This window comes from Oncorhynchus keta, unplaced genomic scaffold (genome assembly GCF_023373465.1).
Source record: "Oncorhynchus keta strain PuntledgeMale-10-30-2019 unplaced genomic scaffold, Oket_V2 Un_contig_25736_pilon_pilon, whole genome shotgun sequence".
Classification (NCBI taxonomy): domain Eukaryota; kingdom Metazoa; phylum Chordata; class Actinopteri; order Salmoniformes; family Salmonidae; genus Oncorhynchus; species Oncorhynchus keta.
The window spans coordinates 1-6,269 of NW_026284598.1; the positions used below are offsets into that span (position 1 = coordinate 1).

Sequence of the window (6,269 nt, forward strand, 5' to 3'; positions counted from 1 at the left end):
TATGGTCATACATTGGGCAGGAGAGTTAGGAAGTGCAGCTCAGTTTCCACCTCATTTTGTGGCTCTCTCTCTCTCTCTCTCTCTCTCTCTCTCTCTCCTCCCTCTCTCTCTCTCTCCATCTCTGTCTCTGTCTCTGTCTGTCTCTGTCTCTGTCTCTCTGTCTCTCTCTCTGCCTCTCTCCGTCCTCATCAGAGAGGTCTTTTGATGTAGTGGTCTGCAAACACACAGCTCTCTGCGTCCCTCCCCAACAGGACGGGTAGCCTGTCTCATCAGAGAGGCTCTTTGATGTAGTGGTCTGCCAACCCACAGCTCTCTCTTGTCCTCCCCTAACAGGACGGGTAGCCTGTCCTCATCAGGAGAGGTCTTCAATGTAGTGCGCTGCCAACCCCACAGCTCTCTTCGTCCTCCCCAACAGGACGGGTAGCCTGTCCTCATCCAGGGAGATCTTTGAAACCTTGTATCAGGGTTTTAAATTTGGGAAATGACACTCTCTAATTGTTTTATATTTTTGACATTTTGTCAGGAAATGCAGCTCTGTCTCGGGTTCTGCTGTGGGGCAGTGGTTACACAGCCTTTCCTCTACAGGGAGCCAGGTTTTCCTGTGTCTACCCTTCTCAACGGCAAGGCTGTTCTCACTGAGCCTGTACGGTGTCAAGGTTTTTCTAAGGTTTTGATCAGTAACCATGGTCAAATAGTTTGCCACGGTGTTCTGTCGATTTAGGGCCAGGTAGCACTGCATTTTGCTTTGTGCTTGTTCTTGTGTTTCCCAAAAAGCAATGTAGTTTTGTTTTTGTTAATTTGTTTTATTCTGATTGATTGGATGTTCTGGTCCTGAGGCTTCAGTGTGTTAGTAGAACAGGTTAGTGAACTCCCAGGACCAGCTGGATGAGGGGACTGAGGCTTCAGTGTGTTAGTAGAACAGGTTAGTGAACTCAGGACCAGCTGGATGAGGGACTGAGGCTTCAGTGTGTTAGTAGAACAGGTTAGTGAACTCAGGACCAGCTGGATGAGGGGACTTAGGCTTCAGTGTTAGTAGAACAGGTTAGGAACCAGGACCAGCTGGATGAGGGGACTGAGGATTCAGTGTGTTAGTAGAACAGGTTAGTTAACTCAGGACCAGCTGGATGAGGGGACTGAGGCTTCAGTGTGTTAGTAGAACAGGTTAGTGAAACCCAGGACCAGCGGATGAGGGACTGAGGCTTCAGTAAGTTAGTAGAACAGGCAGTGAACTGCCTGCACCAGCTGGATGAGGACTGAGGCTTCAGTGTGTTAGTAGAACAGGTTAGTGAACCTCAGACCAGCTGGATGAGGGTCCTGAGGATTGGTGTGTTAGTAGAAACAGGTTAGTGACTCAGCCCCAGGACCAGCTGGATGAGGGGACTGAGGATTCAGTGTGTTAGTAGAACAGGTTAGTGAACTCAGACCAGCTGGATGAGGGGACTGAGGCTTCAGTGTGTTAGTAGAACAGGTTAGTGAACTCCAGGACCAGCTGGATGAGGTGACTGAGGCTTCATGTGTTAGTAGAACAGGTTAGTGAACTCAGCCCCAGGACCAGCTGGATGAGGGGACTGAGGATTCAGTGTGTTAGTAGAACAGGTTAGTGAACTCAGCCCCAGGACCAGCTGGGTGAGGGGACTTAGGGCTTCAGTGTGTTAGTAGAACAGGTTAGTGAACTCAGGACCAGCTGGATGAGGGGACTGAGGCTTCAGTGTTAGTAGAACAGGTTAGTGAACTCAGGACCAGCTGATGAGGGGCCTGAGGCTTCAGTGTTAGTAGAACAGGTTAGTGAACCAGGACCAGCTGGATGAGGGGACTGAGGCTTCAGTGTGTTAGTAGAACAGGTTAGTGAACACAGGACCAGCTGGATGAGGACTGAGGCTTCAGTGTGTTAGTAGAACAGGTTAGTGAACCCAGCCCCAGGACCAGCTGGATGAGGGGACTGAGGCTTCAGTGTGTTAGTAGAACAGGTTGGGTGAACTCAGGACCAGCTGGATGAGGACTGAGGCTTCAGTGTTAGCAGAACAGGTTATGACGAGTGGATGAGGACTGAGGTGAACTCAGAACTTCTAGTGCGGACCAGCTGGATGAGGGACTGAGGATTCAGTGTGTTAGTAGAACAGGTTAGTGAACTCAGCCCCAGGACCAGCTGGATGAGGGGACTGAGGCTTCAGTGTGTTAGTAGAACAGGTTAGTGAACTCAGCCCCAGGACCAGCTGGATGAGGGGACTGAGGCTTCAGTGTGTTAGTAGAACAGGTTAGGTGAACTCCAGCACCAGGACCAGCTGGATGAGGGGACTGAGGCTTCAGTGTGTTAGTAGAACATGTTAGTGAATCAGAGGACCAGCTGGATGAGGGACTGAGGCTTCAGTGTGTTAGTAGAACAGGTTAGTGAACTCAGGACCAGCTGGATGAGGGGACTGAGGCTTCAGTGTGTTAGTAGAACAGGGTTAGTGAACTCAGCCCCAGGACCAGCTGGATGAGGGGACTGAGGCTTCAGTGTGTTAGTAGAACAGGTTAGTGAACTCAGGACCAGCTGGATGAGGGACTGAGGCTTCAGTGTGTTAGTAGAACAGGTTAGTGAACTCAGCCCCAGGACCAGCTGGATGAGGTGACTGAGGCAGTGTGTTAGTAGAACAGGTTAGTGAACTCAGACCCAGGACCAGCTGGATGAGGGGACTGAGGCTTCAGTGTGTTAGTAGAACAGGTTAGTGAACTCAGGACCAGCTGGATGAGGGGACTGGAGGCTTCAGTGTGTTAGTAGAACAGGTTAGTGAACTCCAGGACCAGCTGGATGAGGGTCCTGAGGATTCAGTGTGTTAGTAGAACAGGTTAGTGACCTCAGCCCCAGGACCAGCTGGATGAGGGGACTGAGGATCAGTGTGTTAGTAGAACAGGTTAGTGAACTCAGGACCATGCTGGATGAGGGGACTGAGGCTTCAGTGTGTTAGTAGAACAGGTTAGTGAACCCAGGACCAGCTGGATGAGGGGACTGAGGATTCAGCGTGTTAGTAGAACAGGTTAGTGAACTCAGCCCCAGGACCAGCTGGATGAGGGGACTGAGGCTTCAGTGTTAGTAGAACAGGTTAGTGAACTCAGGACCAGCTGGATGAGGGGACTGAGGATTCAGTGTGTTAGTAGAACAGGTTAGTGAACTCAGCCCCAGGACCAGCTGGATGAGGACTGAGGCTTCAGTGTGTTAGTAGAACAGGTTAGTGAACTCAGCCCCAGGACCAGCTGGATGAGGGACTGAGGCTTCAGTGTGTTAGTAGAACAGGTTAGTGACTCAGCCCCAGGACCAGCTGATGAGGGACTGAGGCTTCAGTGTTAGTAGAACAGGTTAGTGAACTCAGCCCCAGGACCAGCTGGATGAGGGGACTGAGGCTTCAGTGTTAGTAGAACAGGTTAGTGAACTCAGACCAGGACCAGCTGGATGAGGGACTGAGGCTTCAGTGTGTTAGTAGAACAGGTTAGTGAACCCAGGACCAGCTGGATGAGGGGACTGAGGCTTCAGTGTTAGTAGAACAGGTTAGTGAACTCAGCCCCAGGACCAGCTGGATGAGGGACTGAGGCTTCAGTGTGTTAGTAGAACAGGTTATTAAAGCCCCAGGACCAGCTGGATGAGGGGACTGAGGCTTCAGTAGTAGAACAGGTTAGTGAACCCAGGACCAGCTGGATGAGAACAGTGTTAGTAGAACAGGTTAGTGAACTCAGGACCAGCTGGATGAGGGGACTGAGGCTTCAGTGTGTTAGCAGAACAGGTTAGTGAACCTGCACCCAGGACCAGCTGGATGAGGGGACTGAGGCTTCAGTGTTAGCAGAACAGGTTAGTGAACTCAGCCCCAGGACCAGCTGGATGAGGGGACTGAGGCTTCAGTGTGTTAGTAGAACAGGTTAGTTAACTCAGCCCCAGGACCAGCTGGATGAGGGGACTGAGGCTTCAGTGTGTTAGTAGAACAGGTTAGTGAACTCAGACCCAGGACCAGCTGGATGAGGGACTAGGGACCAGGCTTCAGTGTTAGTAGAACAGGTTAGTGAACTCAGCCCCAGGACCAGCTGGATGAGGGGACTGAGGCTTCAGTGTGTTATAGAACAGGTTAGTGAACTCAGGACCAGCTGGATGAGGGGACTGAGGCTTCAGTGTGTTAGTAGAACAGGTTAGTGAACTCAGGACCAGCTGGATGAGGGGACTGAGGCTTCAGTGTGTTAGTAGAACAGGTTAGTGAACTCCAGGACCAGCTGGATGAGGGGACTGAGGCTTCAGTGTGTTAGTAGAACAGGTTAGTGAACTCAGCCCCAGGACCAGCTGGATGAGGGGACTGAGGCTTCAGTGTGTTAGTAGAACAGGTTAGTGAACTCAGCCCCAGGACCAGCTGGATGAGGGGACTGAGGCTTCAGTGTGTTAGTAGAACAGGTTAGTGAACTCAGGACCAGCTGGATGAGGGGACTGAGGCTTCAGTGTGTTAGTAGAACAGGTTAGTGAACTCAGGACCAGCTGGATGAGGGGACTGAGGCTTCAGTGTGTTAGTAGAACAGGTTAGTGAACTCAGGACCAGCTGGATGAGGGGACTGAGGCTTCAGTGTGTTAGTAGAACAGGTTAGTGAACTCAGCCCCAGGACCAGCTGGATGAGGGGACTGAGGCTTCAGTGTGTTAGTAGAACAGGTTAGTGAACTCAGCCCCAGGACCAGCTGGATGAGGGGACTGAGGCTTCAGTGTGTTAGTAGAACAGGTTAGTGAACTCAGGACCAGCTGGATGAGGGGACTGAGGCTTCAGTGTGTTAGTAGAACAGGTTAGTGAACTCAGGACCAGCTGGATGAGGGGACTGAGGCTTCAGTGTGTTAGTAGAACAGGTTAGTGAACTCAGGACCAGCTGGATGAGGGGACTGAGGCTTCAGTGTGTTAGTAGAACAGGTTAGTGAACTCAGGACCAGCTGGATGAGGGGACTGAGGCTTCAGTGTGTTAGTAGAACAGGTTAGTGAACTCAGGACCAGCTGGATGAGGGGACTGAGGCTTCAGTGTGTTAGTAGAACAGGTTAGTGAACTCAGGACCAGCTGGATGAGGGGACTGAGGCTTCAGTGTGTTAGTAGAACAGGTTAGTGAACTCAGGACCAGCTGGATGAGGGGACTGAGGCTTCAGTGTGTTAGTAGAACAGGTTAGTGAACTCAGGACCAGCTGGATGAGGGGACTGAGGCTTCAGTGTGTTAGTAGAACAGGTTAGTGAACTCAGGACCAGCTGGATGAGGGGACTGAGGCTTCAGTGTGTTAGTAGAACAGGTTAGTGAACTCAGCCCCAGGACCAGCTGGATGAGGGGACTGAGGCTTCAGTGTGTTAGTAGAACAGGTTAGTGAACTCAGCCCCAGGACCAGCTGGATGAGGGGACTGAGGCTTCAGTGTGTTAGTAGAACAGGTTAGTGAACTCAGCCCCAGGACCAGCTGGATGAGGGGACTGAGGCTTCAGTGTGTTAGTAGAACAGGTTAGTGAACTCAGGACCAGCTGGATGAGGGGACTGAGGCTTCAGTGTGTTAGTAGAACAGGTTAGTGAACTCAGCCCCAGGACCAGCTGGATGAGGGGACTGAGGCTTCAGTGTGTTAGTAGAACAGGTTAGTGAACTCAGGACCAGCTGGGATGAGGGGACTGAGGCTTCAGTGTGTTAGTAGAACAGGTTAGTGAACTCAGCCCCAGGACCAGCTGGATGAGGGGACTGAGGCTTCAGTGTGTTAGTAGAACAGGTTAGTGAACTCAGCCCCAGGACCAGCTGGATGAGGGACTGAGGCTTCAGTGTGTTAGTAGAACAGGTTAGTGAACTCAGGACCAGCTGGATGAGGGGACTGAGGCTTCAGTGTGTTAGTAGAACAGGTTAGTGAACTCAGGACCAGCTGGATGAGGGGACTGAGGCTTCAGTGTGTTAGTAGAACAGGTTAGTGAACTCAGGACCAGCTGGATGAGGGGACTGAGGCTTCAGTGTGTTAGTAGAACAGGTTAGTGAACTCAGCCCCAGGACCAGCTGGATGAGGGGACTGAGGCTTCAGTGTGTTAGTAGAACAGGTTAGTGAACTCAGGACCAGCTGGATGAGGGGACTGAGGCTTCAGTGTGTTAGTAGAACAGGTTAGTGAACTCAGGACCAGCTGGATGAGGGGACTGAGGCTTCAGTGTGTTAGTAGAACAGGTTAGTGAACTCAGGACCAGCTGGATGAGGGGACTGAGGCTTCAGTGTGTTAGTAGAACAGGTTAGTGAACTCAGGACCAGCTGGATGAGGGGACT

The 6,269-nt window shown here is 51.4% G+C and overlaps 1 long non-coding RNA gene across 1 annotated transcript; it reads left to right on the plus strand.

The window, feature by feature from the left end:
- Window positions 1-2,295: 2,295 nt before the first annotated feature.
- LOC127922451 (uncharacterized) lies at window positions 2,296-6,259 on the plus strand. Its single transcript, XR_008111395.1, has 4 exons — window positions 2,296-2,323; window positions 4,094-4,215; window positions 4,412-5,277; window positions 5,802-6,259. It is a non-coding gene; the product is annotated as an uncharacterized LOC127922451 (long non-coding RNA).
- Window positions 6,260-6,269: the final 10 nt, after the last annotated feature.